The following is a 21,430-nucleotide window of genomic DNA, read 5'->3' on the forward strand; positions in this document are numbered from 1 at the left end:
CCTTCCAAATGCAAACTAGTGCTTATCCAGGAGGGCGATTTTCTAAATGAATTCTCGACCTATCTGAGAACATGTTATATCCAGAAATATCACAGATTTTTATTCATTATAAAGAATGGAGGATCCCCCTCTCCGACCTCCAACGCCCCCCCTTCCCCAAGGAAAAGCCTTTTAACAATAAGAGTGTTACGATAAGGTGAACGTTTTGTTCAGTGATACATCGAGAGATGTGTAGCACAGAAAAAAGAAGTTATAGTGTACCTAGTGTGTGTGTGTGTGTGTGTGTGTGTGTGTGTATGTATGTATGTATGTATGTATATATATATATATATATATATATATATATATATATATATATATATATATATATATATATATATATATATATATATATTAGGCATTGCATTTCATTCCTAATGTATGTGGGAGGGGGTTAGAAAGATTCAATTTGTACTTGGGGAGTAAATGAAAGAGTTTTCTTGCCTTATTTCCACTATTCCCTTCAAAACTCAGATAGGTGCTGAGAAAGGAGGGCTCACCCTCCGGTTAAACAATGAGACTCAGGGCTTCACTTTCTGTTCGCTCAGCTGATAATACACTCCAGTCAACACATAGGTTGATCCTACAACCTATGCAAAGCTCCACAGAACCTCATACACTGGTTGGGATGATAGAGAAGCTGGCCAAGGAACTCAGGAGCTACTGGCACCATAATAAAAACCAGCACGCAAAGATGAAAGCAATTGAAAAGAGATTATTTATGGTTGTAACTGAGTGTGCACAAGGACAGTTTATTTTTATATTCAACCACACACTGTAAAAACACATAGAACTAGAGGTTTAAGAATCGATTTAATATTATTCAAATATCCATGCACATCAAATTAATGTCAGTGATATTTGCTATTAAAAGTGACATAAGATACTGACGATATACAAGTGGCCCTATAATAAAAATAACAAAGGGACCGCACACAGAAAGAAGGATGGGGGTACAGAAAGTGTTCAAAATTGCCATGAACATCATCATTTCATACAGGGTTTAGTAATTAAGCAAAGGCACTACGGAAACTGTAATGCTAAATTGCAAACTAAAAAATTACAGTTTATTTCTGTTTATAAAGTACAAATCATTGCTAATGTATCGTTTGTAGACTGTTACAGAATTTGTGGAGCTGTTATATTGTTTTTATCAGCCTCATCAGCCCAACGGGATTTAAAGGGCAGGCTAGGTTTAGACAGAGCGAAGGTGCCCCCTGCTGGCCAGACAAGTGGAAACACAGGCGAAATTCACCCACACGCAAGACTTCCGAGGCAGCCAGAAACTCTGCACTTTCATCATCTGAAATAAACACGAAAAAGAATATAATTGAAGCAATACCCCGCAGGCAAACGGATTCTTAAGCTAGTGAGCCTCGTGCGTTGAGCAGGTTTGATTCTCTGTTCTGCATTTATTTTAAACAGACTGCCAGACGAACAAGAAGAGCTCCATTCATGAGTGTGTATCTGGAAATATAATTCAATTAATTATGAAGTTTGGAAATATAGTAAAATTAATTACGAAATTCATTTTTTTTTTCAAACAAGCATTACATTTCATATTGTCTAAGAAACAGCATCCAGCTGCTTTTGACCGTTATTCATTGGCTGTGAAGGTTTTATTTCTCCTTCAGCGCCAAGGCCACTGCTGCTGCTGCTGCTGAGTCATTCACTAGCCAAGTCTAATAAATATGGACAGAGAATGGATGTTTTCCCTGCCCCTTCAGACTGGGAGCTTCTTTCTGCCGGCTTGTGAGTCTTCCTGTCCAATAGTGTTTCCAAAGAAAGCCTAAAGAGGCAATTATATCCTGATTATAGCCCAAAGAAGCTATCCATGTCTGTCAATAAAAGTGATAGTGGCCTGGCTTATATTTGAAAATTAGTTTAACCTTGAAGGGCGCCCAAGCTGTATCTATTTTTCAAGAAAGGTTATTGAAAACCAACTCTGCCTTGCACGCTATTTCTACAGTCTAGCAGTACCCATTTGATACAGATGTGCAGTAGGAAGGCATTGAAACTATCCCTTTGGTATTTGTCACGATAGAAAGAAACAATTTAACCTGACAAGTGAATAATTCATGTACAGAGGTCTCGCATATTGTGTAAAAATAGAGTTTAAAACATAGATTAGACAAAAATGATATACTACAGAGCTCTTTGGCTATTATCCTTAGGAATTATCTGGGAAGGAAATGTTTATGATATATTTGCCTTGTGGTTGATCAACTTTCTTTTAAGACATTTGCCTCCCGCAGGAAAACAGGTATTAGGAATGCAACCTAGAAAAACACCAAAATAAAGTCATTGTTATAGCGGGGAGACGTTGTTTTGCTATGTAAAAACCATTGGACCTATGACTCTTTCAGACATACCGAACACGTCCCTGGGTAAGCGGTCCTCGGTCTTCACGGGATATGCTTTCTTGCTAGGAAAAAAAAAAAGCTGGATAAAGACTTGGAGACAGAGCTTCCCTGTGGTAAATTAGCAGGTTATTCAACCTGACAATAGACTCAAATGACTGCAGCGCTTTTAGTTCAGAATAGTTCAGAGGAATTTTTGAAACCCTTGTCTCAGCAGTAACACTGGCTCACTGCCCCATGGAAGAAACTCAAAGTGTACACTTCCACTGAACTGCGAGGAACCTGTGGCTGTTCCTGAGCCATTCCAACATCAGCACAAATGAAAGGCAGAAGAAGTTAACAACTTCAGAACGTAAGCCACCTGACACTCTCATTTTAATTTGTGATTTTAATATCATAGCTACCTTTAAAGTTGCCTAGTTCTGTGAAAAATGATGGAATATATCCTCGCACGGTCCCAAACTGCACCGTTGAGATTGCAGTGCTGGCGTATTCTGCGACTTGTCCTGCAAAACTACTTCGATGTAAAAAGTTTAGCAATAAACATAAATTTGTTTACAGCTATAATAAAGCTTTTCATTTGGAAATAGACATGCTAATTAAACTAGATCTCTTGAAATGCTAAACTTTCATTATAAGCAATATGCCAATGCAATTTGCCATTGTAAATTGTCTAGACTTTTCTAGCTGAGCTCCCGGATGTTGTCCCCCCCCCCTTTTTTTTTGTTTTGTTTTGCTGTTCCTTTATTTATTTATTTATTTATTTATTTACATTCAGACAAATATCCCTGCAGACCCTGACGTAGCTGCTCGTGCTAGGGCAGCTCAATTTGTGTTTGCAAACAACAAATGTCATTTATCTTTGAATTAAACAAAGGATCTTGTAAATTAAGCACATGCCCTTGCCCAGCACAATTTGCTTAGCAGTCCAGCTATTCAACTTTAGATCACACCCAGACAGCGGCACATTCAGTCCACACTCAATATATTATGAATCACTCTTTCTCAACCCTTTCCTCAGACTGAAAGCAAGAGATAAATTAGAATATATTGCATGCAAATCAACATGGCACTGTCCTATCCTACACTGCTCTAAATATTTAAATGTGAGGGTGTAAAAGGGTCCCAGAACTAGCAGTTTCCGCAACTATTATTTGACACGTCTCTTTATTTTCCAGGACTTTAACAGTGAGTGACAGATCACCTGAGAAAGATTAAGTTACCCTTGAAAGCTGTAATTTTTCACACTACTACAGAATCTATTTTGTAATAGGTACATACTTTTTACATACATATCAGAAGTATGACATTTATGATTCATTGTACTGAAGACTTTTTCTCATTCTTTATACTATCGCATTCTCCGCTGTGGAAATCAATCCCTCTCCTAATTATGATGTGAATTTGACCTGCCTATAAAGCCCTCCCTCTCAAGTTTCTTGCCAGCCAAGATCTCTGTCAACCTCGTCTGTTTCAACAAGTGCATGTAAGGTCATGCAAAGAAGATCAAGAATTCAAAGCACCAGATTTCATCTGCACCCTTTCTTACCTCTTTTTGCTCTTTAATTGTGATTCGTCTTTTTTTTTTTTTACGTCCGTGTATTCTAGTTGCAAATACAAAGGCACACATTAGTTCACTCCCTAATAAATGGCACACATTTAGAAAATTAAAATCTTCAAACTACCGTTATTATATAAGATAACCTTCAAATGGATCAAACCTAGAGCATGAGCAGATGAAGGGAAAAAAATAAAGCCCAAAGCCTTCAAAATCAAAATGGACTCGATGCCCACCACTCCTGCAGCTAATTGTAAGCTCAGAAACAGTTAAAAGGACCACTGCTGTCTTCATGTTTCTAGAGGTGGTTTTGCACCTGAAGTGTGAATGTTCTAGTTTAAGACTGGGGATGAGGGGCTGCAAGATCGGCCACTATTTATCTCTTTCAAATCTATCAGGCTATGCATGGTATTGTTTCAAGGTTTTCTCTTGGAACTGGCTATACTGTAGCTTTTAGACTGTACTGGGAAAAAAAACACAATGTGATTTATTAAATATTGATCATAAGTTCCTGTGATGTATAAAATGTGTGACCCCCTAGAGGTAGATTTAGTTCCTTCCTTGTTTCTTTGAGATTAAAGTTGATGTTGAAAGTTCTGTTTGATTTACTCAAGGTAATTCATGGGAAGAGAGGAATAAATACTTTCTTAGGCCCTCAATTCAGAAACATAAGTAACTGACAATAAAGGCCGCATTGTTTGCATGGTTCTTCCAAAAATATGTTGAATACTTTCCCGGAGAAGGCATGCTATAAGTATGACATATGAACTGCTACTACTACTACTACTATTTAGCATTTCTATAGCGCTACAAGGCATACGCAGCGCTGCACAAACTGACATGCATTCAAGATGGGACCCTGGTGCAGAATAGGGGAGGTCTTGTAGAATAACAAAACGTGAACCACAAATGTGAAATTATCACTGTGGGGATTTTTTTTTAAATAAAGGCTCAATAAATTGTTTTATTTTGTTTAAGTGCAATTATATTTCTTGTAAATTTATGAGTTTACTGTTGGTTTTGAAAACTAGAGACTATGAAAAGATAGAAGGCTGCCTCACTATAATAAGAATTTGGCTGGTTTTTAAAACAGGGCATTTAATATGTGCACAGCAGGTAGCCACAGCACTCTGACAAGCAATATTTTCCATCCTGTTCACAGTTACTATAGTGGGTTTAACCCGATGTGAAGTGACTCTTCTGCAGCTGAGCCATGTACAATTCTAGTTTTAAATGGCTTTTCCAAAACTTTTCTTTCCAGCAATTATTCTAATCATTTTTGGGGAATATTTTGGCTTTATAAGTTTCACAGCTTTCATGGTTAAAGTTAAACTCTACATGAAGAAGACAGCTATATACAAAAATTGAAATTCTGCTGTTGCCTAGATTTAAAACATTTTGGGGGGAGGGGTAAAATGATGCAACATGTCAGCTGTCAGATTCAACATCAGGCTGCCCTGGGAGCCAAGACTTGCATTCAGACTACAGGATTACAAATACAAGCAACACCTTGAGGTAAAGAATCCAGGATTCATCCCAAAATATTTTGTCTTTGCATGCCATAGAAAGTTCACTTCACCCTCCATTTCTTTGGATCTTTTCCGAGACTAACATTGAGCCTTGCTGAAATTAATTGCTGCCTGTGACAACGTAATATAAATATTTATTTATTTAAAAAACATTTAAACCGCTCTATCATACAATTCTAGGTAGTTTCCAATTCTCATGCATAATAAATAATTGCAAAAGACACACTGTTCTTCAAGCACAATGCAAAATGAAAACATATAATCCAGCTAAAAATACAGAAATAACATCAAACCTTGGTTGTTGACAAAAGCTAGTGTAAACATATGTCTTCAAACATTTTCTGAATTGTACAATAGAACAAGTTTTACACAAAGTTTCACATACTTCTAAATATAATCTATCACCAGATCTCAAAGGTCTTCTCGGCAAGTGATTCTTCAAGGAGTTGGACAACACTAGAGGTCCATTATCATTCAGTGCTTATGTACTAAGGTCAAAACCTTAAACTTGATTCTCCAAATAATAGGCAACCTGTGTAAGTCTGAAAGAACAGGAGTAATATGGTCATATCAAGACAGATGTGTTTCAAATTTAGTTCTTTCTCTGGAAAAGAAAAAAAAACATCTATAAACAAGGATTTAGATTTAATTTGAGGAAATAAGGCTGCAGTATAGTCACAGGAAAGGAGTTGCTGCAACTGATTTACAGAGTGAGAGATTCAGGATAACTTGCAACTCAAAAGAATTTCATGTAAAGTTATTAACATTTGCAGATGGCTTTCACTTACTGGCTTCCACTTTACAAATAATGGGCTGTTCTTGTTGATTGATTTAGTGAAATGTGTGTACTGGAACAACACTGGTGAAGACCTTTAATAAATCATATGACTTACTGACAAAGTGGAAGGAAAAACATAACAGCTACTATAGTAGTAAGTAATAATCAGAAAATAGGCACACCTATGGAAAGACAAAGCAAAGTCTTATGCTTAGGGCAGAAATAACCAAGAGGAGGTAGCATATATGTAATATACTAATATATGTGTAGGAGGAGAGGGGAGGGTTGGGATATTCCCATCTTCTGATTATTATTTTATGACTTCTAAAGCTTGGATTAGCTCTTTTTACTTCCTGGATTGGAGTCATGTTTTGGAATCAGCTTTCCTGTGATTGCTTCTATGTTGTCAAGCCGAAATTGGGTGGCGGAGCAGGTGGGGGAAGAGGGGTTGGTGGTTGGGAGGCGAGGATAGTGGAGGGCAGACTTATACGGTCTGTGCCAGAGCCAGTGATGGGAGGCGGGACTGGTGGTTGGGAGGCGGGAAATACTGCTGGGCAGACTTGTACGGTCTGTGCCCTGAAAAAGACAGGTACAAATCAAGGTAAGGTATACACATATGAGTTTATCTTGTTGGGCAGACTGGATGGACCATGCAGGTCTTTTTCTGCCGTCATCTACTATGTTACTATGTTACCTGTAGGACTGTATTGATTTCTGTCTGCATTAAACTTATGTGCAAAAGGAAGTAGCTGCATGGGTGATTTGATATATGCTACTTCTATTTATTCCATTCTGTGATCCTGTGATTCCTATGTAGGTATGTATTTCAGTATTATAAGCATGATAAATGTGTTGGGCATCACCTCTGTGTGGTCTATTTTTCATCACCATGTTTCAAACTAAGGAAGTTCTTAAAGAATTATTCTTCTCAGAAGTATTACACACCATTAATAATCACTCTACTAAGGCAAGTACATTAAATTGACTACATTACAAATGTGCTCATTGAACACCCTTGCACAAAGAGTCTGTACTGAAAAGACCTAGGCACGCTGTGCATTTCACAAATTGGCATATGCTGGAATTGCAAAAGCTTGATGCATGATATATTTCTAAACACGTGTGACTGGATGCATGTTTTAGAAAGTGTACCAAAATTTAATGTACTGAGTGTGAATTCTATAATGGCATCTGGGCACCTAGATTCAGAATACCAGTGTGTCAGCATTTATACACCAAAATTTAGGAGTGCTCACTTATGCCATGTCTATGGCAGGCATAAATGCATGCACTTGTATAGCATATTAGCATGTTAATGACATTATTCTAAAATCTATAGGGTAAATTCTATTTATGGCACCCAAAAAATTGGTGGTGAAAAAATTAATCCTATAAGCTGTGCATAAAGTTAGTTGCGGTTTATAGACTAGCACTTATGCCTGGGAATCACACCTAACTTTAGGCGTTGCCATTCGCACCAACTGAAACATGGTGCAAATCTTTGCGCCTAAATTAAGCACATTTCCTCCTTATTCTATAACTGTATGCCCCTGACACTGCTATTTCTGTGCCCCCTTTTGAACTCACATGTGTGGATCTCACACCTAAATTTATACGTGTATATTCCAATTAAATCTAATTAGTACCAATAATTGCTTGTTAACAAGCCAATTATCAATGTTAATTAAATTAAACATGCAAAATTGGGCATGTGCCCAAATTTGCACAGGCAATTTTTTTTAGCAACTTTTATAGAATGTGGGGGTATGTTCATAAAATTGTGACATGCCTATGCTCACATTATAGAATACTGCTAAGCATGCACATAGGGCTAAATTCTATATATTGTGCTGATTAAAAACATGCTTAGCATGATTCTATAACGTATGTGCACAACTTAATTGAAGAACAAGCTAATCAGCACTGAAAATTTGGTGATAACACTCAATTATCAGCACTAATTAGCACTAATTAGGATTTAGGCACATATCCGATTCTATAACAGATTGCACCTAAATCCTACCATGCAACAGTTTGGGGGCATGGCTATGGATGTTCCTGGGGGTGTTTCCAGATATTATGGACATTGATACAGAATCACGCCTAAGGGCGCCTATCTTAGGAGGTCTTTTACAAAGCACCAGTAAGTCCAATGTGGGCTTACCAAACGCTAAATTGGGACTACCCCCGGCCCAACATGGCTGCTGACAGTAGTTCCACCCTGAGCATGTGAATGGCTTGAACGGCGGTAACCTGACAATAATTAGGTATGCTGTGCGCTGCCCGGTTTCCTCCAGGTTACCACAGAAGCCCTTATCATCACCTCAATGGGTGGTGGTAAGGGCCACATGGCCTTGCAGTAACAGTTGTCTTACCACATGGCCATGTTTGTCTGGGGCCTTTTTACCTGCTGCAGTCAAAAAGGCCCTGGCGTGTGGGAAAAACAGCCCCTACTGCTAGTGCAGATCCCTTGGTAAAAGGATCCTTATGGCACCAATATTTAGGCCTGCTTATAACAGGCTTAATTGCAGGTGTCAACAGTTAGGTGCAGCTTAGTGCTAAGCATGATTCTATAAAGGACGCATACTCTTTATAGAATCGTGCTAAGCATTACACATTATCGGCAATGATTTTTAGGTGCAACTTATAGAATTTACCCCATAGCACCTAAGTACAAGAATGTTACACATGTAAATACTTGTATTCTATCATTTTAGCATGCAAATGACACTTACATTTAGGTGCTAAGGTTATTGGGTAAGGGGGGTAAACTCATTCATGTGCCAGTTGCACCACATTGGCTGCCCTCTGGAAACCACAGGTAAAGGGAAAAAAGCAGCTGACCAAAGGGCAAAGCTAAAGGGCAGCTGGGGACAAAGAGAAAAAGGAACAAAACAAAAGGAAAAATATTATTCAATTCAAATCTTATATACTGCTAAAATCCTCTATTTTAGGTTCAGTGCAGTTTACATGATAAGTGGATTAAGGTTGGTACAATATTATATCTAAGACATTGGGTAAATACAATCTTATTGGTTTTGATTATCGTGTTCTCAGGGCAGTTTTGTTGAATAAGTATAATGTTAGATAGCACTTAATGATGTGAAAGTGGAGGTATTGTGGTTTGTAGTTCTAAAGTCCATCAGTGGCATAAAGAAGTTATGTTTATTATGTAGCAATCTTTGGGAAGAGAAGGTTTTCAGCCTCTTCTGGAACCTGAGGTAGTTGAACTCAGATCTATTAACCAGGACAAGTGAGTTCCATAAAGAGATTCCTGCTACAGGGAAGAGTGAAGTCATAGCGAACATTTAAAAATTATTTTAGCCTGGTTGGTAAAATGAAAGATGCGAAGAAATAAAGTGACTGATATTCAAAAATGCTAGTCCAAACGAAACGAGGGTCAGCACAACTTCCTCAAAAGAGAGAGTCAAAGAACAAACCAAAGGTGGAAGAGAAGAACAGTTCCAAAGGACACAGGCAAACTAGAAATAAGAGCTTCTCAAAAGCTTATTTGCCAGAGAACAATGATAATCTAGAATATAGGAAGAGGAAACTCAAGTGACCCTACACAAGCCATGTTTCGGCCTAACAGCCTTCCTCAGGGGTCACTTTTAGGTCTGACCAAGGAACTCCACTACTTGTGGTCAATGTGGATTTTCCAAAATGTGAACCAAAGTGCTTAGGAGTCAATGAGCCGAACAAGAGACAAACAGTGCTCATACATGTTGAAAGTACCACGGGACATCTCCATGCTCCCCACTATAGGTATTTTAAAATTGCGGTAAGCATGCACTTACTACAGCTTATTCTTCTATGAATCTTCAATTGCCTCAGGTACAAACTCAGATTGTGAGCTTTCCACAGACATAAAAATATCTACTGTAACCAAATATACACCGCCTTAATAACTTTTGGGCTTGCAAGCAATATAAAAGAAAAATGCATTAAAAAAAATATAATTAGTTCATCTGGTGTCCCCAGTTTTTTTTTTTTTTTTTTCAAAAATGGCCTAAAAAATAAACTCACAAAGCACAAAACCTTGTTCAAAATGATTTTCAGATAAAAGACAGACTTTTCAAAAATAGATATATTTCCTATTCTGATTTGGTTCATTTAGCGCAATACGTCAAAAGTCCAACTTAGATGCACTATCGAAAATGCCCCTCTATGTTTCCTCTTAACCTTCCTCCCTGCAACTTCATACAGAGGGGCATAATCGAATGGGGCCGGCCATCTATAAGGGCGGCCATCTCTAAGGCCGGCCCCGTAAAGTGGCATACCCGATTGTATTATCAAAACAAGATGGCCGGCCATATTTTGTTTCGATAATACAGTCGGGGCCAGCCAAATCTCAACATTTGGGCCGCACTTAGAGATCGCTGACATTAGAGATGACCGCCATTGGTTTTTGCCGATAATGGAAACTAATGGCGGCCATTCAAACCCGGCCAAATCCAAGCCATTTGGTCATGGGAGGAGCCAACATTTATAGTGCAGTGGTCCCCCTGACATGCCAGGACACCAACAGGGCACCCTAGGTGGCACTGCAGTGGACTTCACAAATTGATCCCAGGTGCATAGCTCCCTTACCTTGTGTGCTGAGCCCCCCAACCCCCTCAAACCCACTACCCACAACTGTACAACACTACCATAGCCCTTAAAGAGTAACGGGGGCACCTACATGTGGGTACAGTGGGTTTCAGGTTGGTTTTGGAGGGCTCACATTTACCACCACAAGTGTAACAGGTAGGGGGGGGATGGGCCTGGGTCCGCCTCCCTGAAGTGCACTGCAGTGCCCACTAAAAACTGCTCCAGGGACCTGTATAGTGCTGTGATGGAGCTGGGTATGACATTTGAGGCTGGCATAGAGGCTGGCACAAAATGTTTATATTTTTCTTTTGGGTTGGAGGGGTTGGTGACCACTGGGGGAGTAAGGGGAGGTGATCCCCAATTCCCTCCTGTTTAGTTGGGGCACTTTTTTGAGGCTTAGTCCTAAAAATAAATGGACCAAGTAAAGCCGGCCAAGTGCTTGTCAAAGCCGGCCTTCTTTTTTCCATTATCGGCCGAAGCCGGCCATCTCTTAACCACGCTCTGTCCCGCCTTCGGTACCCTGCCGACACGCCCCCTGGAACTTTGGCTGGCCCTGCAATGGAAAGCAGTTGAAGCCGGCCAAAATCGGCTTTCGATTATACTGATTTGGCCGGGTTTAGGAGAAGGCCGGCCATCTCCCAATTTGTGTCGTAAGATAGCCGCCCTTCTCTTTTGAAAATAAGCAGGATAATCACTTTGAGCCTGACATTTCTTATTATGTGGAAAACTTTACTGTCTTTTACTTCCTTGAAGCCTGTAAAATATTTGAGTATTTACATCACATCCCCTGTCCCTTCTCTCCTCTAGCTGAGTATACTTGAGTGTCTGTCTTGCAGGCATTGAATTATTTTAGTAGCCCTTTTGTAATCAGGTCTATCCTCTGAATACTCTTAGGAAGGTGCCGCCCCTAGAACTAAACACAATACTCAAGATGGGTCTCAATAATAATGACCTCTTGTATACAAGGGCATAGATGCCTCCTGCTTCCAACTAATAATAACTCTATCTATTCAACTAAGCATACTGTTAGCCATCCACTTAGTATATTGAGTGGATCCTTTGAAGTCCTCTGAGATGATTAGGTCTAGATCTTCCAGGTTTTGTCTCTCCACTGATAAGCAGCTAATGGAGTTTGTGCATTTTATACTTGTTAGTACTGATGCTTACTCCCCAAACCCTTGACTATTCTATAATTTTTCACAAGTTTCATGTCATTTTTTGAATCCCTTCAGGCATGTTTACCTGTTACAGATTTTGTATCATCTGTATACAAGCATAACTTTCCCTCAAGTTCCTCACCAATTCAACTAATAAAGAACTGTGCCGAATACAAAGTCCTGACATACTCCGTTGATCATGTTGCCTTAATACATCTATGTGGTTAATTTACATTCAAATGAAAATAATCAAGAGCATAGATGAAACCGGCTGATATATTTAACTGGTCAGGAATAGCTCCTGGCCAGGTAAATAGCATATACTGGTTATCCACAAATGTTCAGTGGGACATAGCTGGTTTGAGAGAGAGATATATACCATTTCTTGATAAAATAATCATTCAGAATGGAGAATGGTTTACCATGCACATAAACAGTACAAGTATGAAACAAGGAATAAAAGACAGGCAGAACAAGGATATTATCAAATTAACAATAAAGTCAAATATAGATTATATAATTAGAAGTTGTACAGAATTCCTACTATTTTGCATGGGACTTTTCCAGGTATTACTGCTGGCAAAACAGTGTCTCAGAACTGTTATTTCAATCACAAGGGGCAGGCGGATGCCCTGAGAATCCTGCAGAACTTGCCTGTCTATCGCAATTTTGAGATACCACCCTACCAGCAGAAACACATGTGGAGAAGACTCAAGCAGCTTAGCAGGAATTTTGTGCTCATAATCTCTGTATGCACTTACCTGTGCTCTTTAGATGCATTCCTTGGGGGGGGGGGGGGGGGAGGAGGGCAAGATAATGTTTTCATATCACATATTGCTTTTGATTTTAAAAAAGCTTTTGTGTACGTTTCTTTGAAAAAACAAATAAAACACATATTTAAGCAGGTTTTTTGTTGGGAGTGCATTTTTGCTAGGTTAATTTTTAATGCAATGCAAACTTTTATGTTTTGAAAACTGGTATAACTTAAATGCACAAATTGTCTCCTTTATATACCTAGATATCACTGTTCCTTGTGACTTCTGATTATAAACCAGGTCTAGAGGTGTAGGGATCTCCACCCCAGGATGAAGTCAGATAGAGAGAGAGAGAGAGAGAGAGAGAGAGAGAAAGAGAGATAGACAGTGAGTGGAGGTCCAGGTTTTCCTCCCCAGGGCTACGGAGGAGACAGACATAAGTGAGGAAACCACATATCCGCTCCCTGGGCCACAAAAGGAAAGAGACAGCGAGCATAAGATTGAGGCCTCCATTCAAGAGAAACCAAAAGAAGAGATTCTGTGTATGTCTGTGTGTTTTATATATTTTTTTAAAAAGTAAAAACCAACAACAACAAAACAGTCTGTGAGGATTTTACTTGTAGAAGATCATGTTTTGTTCGGAGTTGAAATTTGGCCATAAGTGCACAGTAAACTGACATTTAAGATTACAGTTTGCCAGGGTTGACGAGACTTGTTCTTGGAGTATACTTAAACTGAATTCACTGTGTATAAGAAAGCCTGAAAAAAAGAAGCAAAGATATTGTAGGATCAATTGAACAAAGAGAGTCTGACTTGTATTTTTCTGGCTTTTCCTCTTACCACTGGGGAGTAACTAGGGATTTAGCTGAAGAAGGTTAAATATGATGGACTGTTGATCTACTTTCAGCTTAACCTACTGTTCTGTACCCACTATATGTTTCATCCTGTAATGCCCTGGCACATCAGCATAAAGATCAGCACCACTAAGTTTACATTATAATGCATTTATCATATTGATTTATGCATCAACCCTATCATAGTAATTGCATTAATATTACTTCAGATATCTGTGGTCATTACATAATTACTATGTATGACACCAGTATGCATTATAAAGATATGATACATGGTATTTGGTGACACAGTGTCAATGTATTCTTGAAAGGCTATAACACTAATGCAGCATTAACAGCCGAGTAATGCAGGGTAAATTATATTTCTGACAGGATGTGTCATATCCTTGGGGTTTAAAGGGAAGGTCTCACAAAATTTTCAGTTTAGCATATCTTGGATAATGTCTTGGTGTTTCTTTTCTATTACTGATTTGCTGCTTCATTTTTTAATCATCTTTTCTATCATGATTGCTTCCTTTTCACCTTTCCAGGTACAGCTCCTGTTGACCTCATCATATGCAACCACAATACATTATCTGCCAGCATATTGTGAAGATTTACAAACCCAGCACGCTAAAAGTCTTTCTGTTGAGACAATTAAACCTACAGCCCTCTAGTGTCAGCGATGACCCCGTTTTGTATTATGTCCTTAGAGGAAAGCATCATCTAGTTACAGCATTCACTGTGAAAAATACTTGGGGAGTGGTAGAAATGAAGGAGAGACAGCAGGATCTAACCATATTGTCAGTGTTAGAGGCTCTTAGGAGAGAAAGATCCATGCCAGTGGCAAAGTATACCAGAAGATTCTAGCTGTAGAGAGGGGATAGGAAGAGTGCTGAGATCATATTATTAGTCATACTAGAACCCAAGATGCTAGAAAGAATAGGCATAGATGATGATTACTTAGGAAGGAGTTGGGAAGCAACCATTAAAATGTGAAGAAAAAAGAAAAGTGCAAATGTTTGTCCTGAGTTATTATATAAGCCTTACAGACTACGTGTTTTCAGAATATCTGCAATGAATAGGTTTGAGAGAAATCGACACGCAATGATGGTACATAAGAACATAAGGGTAGCCATACTGGGTCAGACCAATGATCCATCTAGCCTAGTATCCTGTTTTCCAAACAATGGCCAAACCAGATCACAAGTACCTGGCAGAAACCCCAATCGTGGCAACACTCCATACTACAAATCCCAGGGCAAGCAGTTGCTTCCCGTGTCTGTCTCAATAGCAGACTATGGATTCTTCCTTCAGGTAATTTTATTTTTTCATGCATATTTATTGTAGATATCCTGAACACTCAACTGGTTAAGAGTCTACCAGGACAGGTATAGGAACCTCTAGTCCAGACAGCAGCAATTTGGGGAGTTCTATGTATGAAAAAAAGTCACAACTTTGTTCATCAGGGCGTAGCTAGACCTCAAGGTGGGAGGGGGCCAGACCCCAAGTAGGGGGGTACATTTTGGTCACCACCCCATTTCCACCCCCCTGCCACCCCCACCCCTCCACCTCCCACTGCCAGCACTGAACATCTTGGCTGGTGGGGGTTCCCAAGCCCTGCCAGCTGAAGCACCGCCACTACAAATACCTTGGCTGGTGGGGGTCCCCAACCCCCGCCAGCTGAAGACTTTGTCCAGTGCTGCTCTGTGGCATCACTGCCGCATTGCCTGCCCTGTTCTCTCTTCCCCTCACGTCCAGCACACTCCTTTTAGTGAAACTAAGCATGCTCAATTTCACTAAAATAACATGCCCAATGTGAGGGGAAGAGAGAGCATGGCAGACAATGCTGCGGTGCCGCCGCAGAGCAGCACTGGACGAAGTCTTCAGGTGGTGGGGGTTGGGGACTCCTGCCAGCCAACCAGAGACCCAGAGCAAATTTGGGGGGCCCAAGCCCCACCTAGATACACCACTTTGATCAACCTCTAAGTTAATACTTGAGGCAATAGAGGGTTAAGTATCTTGTCTAAGGTCAGAAGGAGCATTATCTGAAGAGTGGGATTTGAACCCTTCTCTCTCTAACTTGCAAGTCACTCTTGAGATGAAATGTACTCCAATGTTCCTGATTTTCTTAACTAGTTGTACATTATCTAGGAAGATCTGTATCAATATTGCATCCTATGGCTGATGAGTTGGTGGAAAGTGGTTGTATTTTCCAAGTGGTAGAGTATTTAAAGATCTGATACCATTAAATGTTACCTTCTGGTGAAGAACTAGATGTTTTGGGGGTTGTGATAACTCATAGACATGGAAGTCTTTAGGTGTGAAAATCTCAGCAACACTGTCCTGTAGCTGGAGGGTAACCACACATCTCTGGTGCAAAGGCAGCTCTATGAATGAGCCAGCAGTGGTAAGAAGGAGCTGGATTGTACATGCAGACTATTTTTCTTACTAATACATCTGTATCCCAATACTGAGGAAACTGATGGGGATATTCTTAGGCCGACCTAGTAGAGTTATTAGTGACTGCAAGGTCAATGAAAAGCAATTTAATTCATTAACACACCAGGCCCTTCTCCAGCCTACAGCTAGCCTTGTTTGTGCTAAACAAATACCTTTGAATTATTCTTATACCAGTTCAATAAAAAGTATCAACAATCCATACCTAGGACCAAAATAAACATGAATTCAGTTTCAGAAATTTCTCCCTCCTTTTTCATTGGGGTTTATCCATTGCTACACTCATTACACAGCACCTCTTTCTACTTACAATCACTGCACTCATAACACGTACATAAGTAAAAGCAGCAGTATGAATCCTTAGAAGGTTTATAAAATTACTTACAATATCACAGAGGTAGCATAACTACAATGTAATCTTGTTGCTATGACTACTACAAATTTGTTGGTTCTTGAGTGAATGAAATAGAAACATGGTAATAATATTTTGTGCATATCTAGTCTATCCTTTATCATGAACATGAAAGAAAATGATAAGTGTAAGGACCAGAATGCCCTCTTTTTAATTATGTCTGACATTTTGGAACATTTATGACCACATATTAACATAGTAAATGTCGGCAAATGAAGACCAATTGACCTATTCATTCTGCTGAGATTTATGGTTGATGCTGCTAAGCTACCAGCCATATAAGCTTGACAGCTTATAGGATTTGGAGGTGCATAATCGAACAGGGCGCCCAAGTTGTCATAAGTGTGCCCTTGCAGGACAGCCCTGTAAAGGGGCAGGGCAACCCGTATTATTGAAACAAGATGGGCATCCATATTTCATTTCGATAATACAGTCGGGGATGCCCAAATCATGAAATTTAGGTTGACTTTAGAGATGGTCGTCCCCGGTTTTCGGCAATAATGGATACTGAGGACACCCATCTCAAAAACAACCAAATCCAAGCTATTTGGTTGTGGGAGGAGCCAGTATTCATAGTGCACTGGTCCCCCTCACATGCCAGGACACCAACCGGGCACCCTAGGGGGCAATGCAGTGGACTTCACAAATTGCTCCCAGGTGCATAACTCCCTTACCTTGGGTGCTGAGCCTCCCCCCCAAAACCTACTCCCCACAACTGTACACCACTACCATAGCCCTAAGGGGTGAAGGGGGCACCTACATGTGGCTACAGTGGGTTTTGGGGGGGGTTGGAGGGCTCAACATTTACCACCACAAGCGTAACAGGTAGGGGGATGGGCCTGGATCTGCCTGCCTGATGTGCACCGCACCCACTAAAAACTGCTCCAGAGACCTGCATACTGCTGTGATGGAGCTGGGTATGACATTTGAGGCTGGCATAGAAGCTGGCAAAAAATGTTTTTTTTTGGGTGGGAGGGGGTTGGTGACCACTAGGGGAGTAAGGGGAGGTGATCCTCGATTCCCTCCGGTGTTCATCTGGTCAGTTTGAGCACCTTTTCGAGGCTTGGTCGTGAAAAAAAAATGGACCAAGTAAAGTCGTCCAAAATGCTCGTTAGGTACGCCCTTCTTTTTTCCATTTTCGGTCAAGGATGCCCATCTCTAAATCACGCCCCAATCCCGCCTTCGGTACGGTGCCAACACGCCCCCTTGAATTTTGGTCATCCCCACGATGGAAAGCATTTGAGGACGCCAAAAATCAGCTTCCCATTATGCCGATTTTAGCGACCCTGAGAGAAGGATGCCCATCTCCCAATTTGTGTCAGAAGATGGGCATCCTTCTCTTTCGAAAATTCACCTGATAGTGTCTTTTACAAGTCAGTTTTTATTGTCTCCTTCATTGGCGCTCAACCATCCTGAGTATATGAGCATACAAGATCCCATAACCAATCTAATACCCTTTCCCTATCCACTATGTCAATTTTTCCAAAAATCCAGTAGCGAACATGGCCTTTTTCAAACCAGAAAAAAATCCAACTTTTTGTTTCAAAAATGGACATTTGCTAGATGTTTTTGTGCCAGTGAACCTATCTTTTAGGAGCATTTTCAAAAACTAATGTCCACAGGAAAAATACACAAAAATAAGACATTGGTATATATATATATATATATATATATATATATATATATATATATATATATATATATGTGTGTGTGTGTGTGTGGTGGGGGGGCAGCATTCTTAGTAAAGTGGCCGCATAGACATCTCAGAAGAGCAGTGGTGCACCTCAGGGGGCACTGCAGTGGGCTTCACATAAAAGTTCCTAGGTACACATCTCGCTGTTACCCCTCTATATTGTATGGTGAGCTCTCAAAACCCCATTCAAAAACACATGTTCCCAACTGTACTCCACTCTACTAGCCTTTGTGTCTGCAGGTGTCACCTATAAGGAGGTATAGTAGGAGTTTGGTGGGGTTTGGAAGGCTCACACTTTAGTGTACAAGTTAGAGTGGAATATACAGTGGGGGAAATAAGTATTTGATCCCTTGCTGATTTTGTAAGTTTGCCCACTGACAAAGACATGAGCAGCCCATAATTGAAGGGTAGGTTATTGGTAACAGTGAGAGATAGCACATCACAAATTAAATCCGGAAAATCACATTGTGGAAAGTATATGAATTTATTTGCATTCTGCAGAGGGAAATAAGTATTTAATCCCTCTGGCAAACAAGACCTAATACTTGGTGGCAAAACCCTTGTTGGCAAGCACAGCGGTCAGACGTCTTCTGTAGTTGATGATGAGGTTTGCACACATGTCAGGAGGAATTTTGGTCCACTCCTCTTTGCAGATCATCTCTAAATCATTAAGAGTTCTGGGCTGTCGCTTGGCAACTCGCAGCTTCAGCTCCCTCCATAAGTTTTCAATGGGATTAAGGTCTGGTGACTGGCTAGGCCACTCCATGACCCTAATGTGCTTCTTCCTGAGCCACTCCTTTGTTGCCTTGGCTGTATGTTTTGGGTCATTGTCGTGCTGGAAGACCCAGCCACGACCCATTTTTAAGGCCCTGGCGGAGGGAAGGAGGTTGTCACTCAGAATTGTACGGTACATGGCCCCATCCATTCTCCCATTGATGCGGTGAAGTAGTCCTGTGCCCTTAGCAGAGAAACACCCCCAAAACATAACATTTCCACCTCCATGCTTGACAGTGGGGACGGTGTTCTTTGGGTCATAGGCAGCATTTCTCTTCCTCCAAACACGGCGAGTTGAGTTCATGCCAAAGAGCTCAATTTTTGTCTCATCTGACCACAGCACCTTCTCCCAATCACTCTCGGCATCATCCAGGTGTTCACTGGCAAACTTCAGACGGGCCGTCACATGTGCCTTCCGGAGCAGGGGGACCTTGCGGGCACTGCAGGATTGCAATCCGTTATGTCGTAATGTGTTACCAATGGTTTTCGTGGTGACAGTGGTCCCAGCTGCCTTGAGATCATTGACAAGTTCCCCCCTTGTAGTTGTAGGCTGATTTCTAACCTTCCTCATGATCAAGGATACCCCACAAGGTGAGATTTTGCGTGGAGCCCCAGATCTTTGTCGATTGACAGTCATTTTGTACTTCTTCCATTTTCTTACTATGGCACCAACAGTTGTCTCCTTCTCGCCCAGCGTCTTACTGATGGTTTTGTAGCCCATTCCAGCCTTGTGCAGGTGTATGATCTTGTCCCTGACATCCTTAGACAGCTCCTTGCTCTTGGCCATTTTGTAGAGGTTAGAGTCTGACTGATTCACTGAGTCTGTGGACAGGTGTCTTTCATACAGGTGACCATTGCCGACAGCTGTCTGTCATGCAGGTAACGAGTTGATTTGGAGCATCTACCTGGTCTGTAGGGGCCAGATCTCTTACTGGTTGGTGGGGGATCAAATACTTATTTCCCTCTGCAGAATGCAAATAAATTCATATACTTTCCACAATGTGATTTTCCGGATTTAATTTGTGATGTGCTATCTCTCACTGTTACCAATAACCTACCCTTCAATTATGGGCTGCTCATGTCTTTGTCAGTGGGCAAACTTACAAAATCAGCAAGGGATCAAATACTTATTTCCCCCACTGTATGCCCTTGGTCCCCTTCTCTACAGTCCACTGCACTGACCTCTAGGCTACTCCAGGGAACCTGCTTGCTGCTCTAATAGGACTGGCCCTAGTACCTGAAGCCAGTGGCGTACCAAGGGGGGGGGCGGTGGGGGCAGTCCGCCCCGGGTGCACGCCGCTGGGGGGGTGCCAAGCGCCTGTTGGCTCTTCGTTTTCATGCTCCCTTCGCCCCGGAACAGGTTACTTCCTGTTCCGGAGCAGAGGGAGCATGAAAACAAAGAGCCGGCAGGCGCGCGGCACCCCCTCAGCAGTGTACACCCGGGGGGTTCTTTCGCCGGGGGATCGAGGGTTCTTTCGCCAGGGGGGGGCGTTGCACTGTTCTGGGGGGGGGGGGGGCGCTGCACCCGGGGGGCAGGGCGCATCGGCGATCCGCCCCGGATGTCAGGCCCCCTAGGAAAGTCACTGCCTGAAGCTGCCATAAAGGCTGGTAAACAGCATTGGTTTCCTGGGACGCTGTCATTTCTCCTCTGATTGTGAACCCTGAAGCAGCATTGCTCATTTAAGGAGGAGCGAAACGCTGGCCAGGTCCTTAGGATTGCCTTGAGCATAGTAGGAGACTGAAAGACAGGCGACTGCATTAAGCTAAGTACTTTATCCCTAATCTTTGGATTGAGCATGTTTTTGGAAATATTAGAGTACTTGACATCTGAAATTAGTGGGATGTAATGTTGCACATCTTTCTATAATTTTTGAAGCTGAATATTGGACAACACAGGAAGGATTTTTAGCCAGTGATGAAGAACAGATCATATTGATGGTTTTTTAGGTGAGTCTGGAACTCATTGAAGGTTTTTCCTTCCTTTAGTTATAACATTGTTTGTTCTCACGTATACTTGTTTGCCTCTGTAGTGGGTCACTTTTGTTGTTTTTGAGATTTTTTGATCTAATTGATTCCACATCCACCTTGTTGACTTTGTAGTAGATTCTATATTCTGTTTCTTTCACATCTTTGGAGAGTGGGACTCGAGAGAGGGCCAGTGACCACTGAGGGAGTAAGGGAGGATCATGCCTTTATACACACACACAAAAACTGTCAAGACCACCTACAGTCTCTGTAATCTGGCAAGTTCTGGATTTAAATTTGTAGTGCTTTTCATTTCTTTTAATTTCACACCGGAGAATGCCTGTCTTTATTTTCATTGTTTTTCAGAAGCAGAAACAAGGCTGCAAGCTCTAGGGTTCCACTTTCAAAAGAGGTTCTGGTAATCTGTGCCGGTGACAAAACCCTTGAAAATAGGGGCTTACAAGCTTATGAAAAATAATAGAATTCATGCTCGGCAATTAGCAACTTCTAAAATAGGGATTAATGAA

Source organism: Microcaecilia unicolor, chromosome 6, assembly GCF_901765095.1.
Source record: "Microcaecilia unicolor chromosome 6, aMicUni1.1, whole genome shotgun sequence".
Lineage (NCBI taxonomy): Eukaryota > Metazoa > Chordata > Amphibia > Gymnophiona > Siphonopidae > Microcaecilia > Microcaecilia unicolor.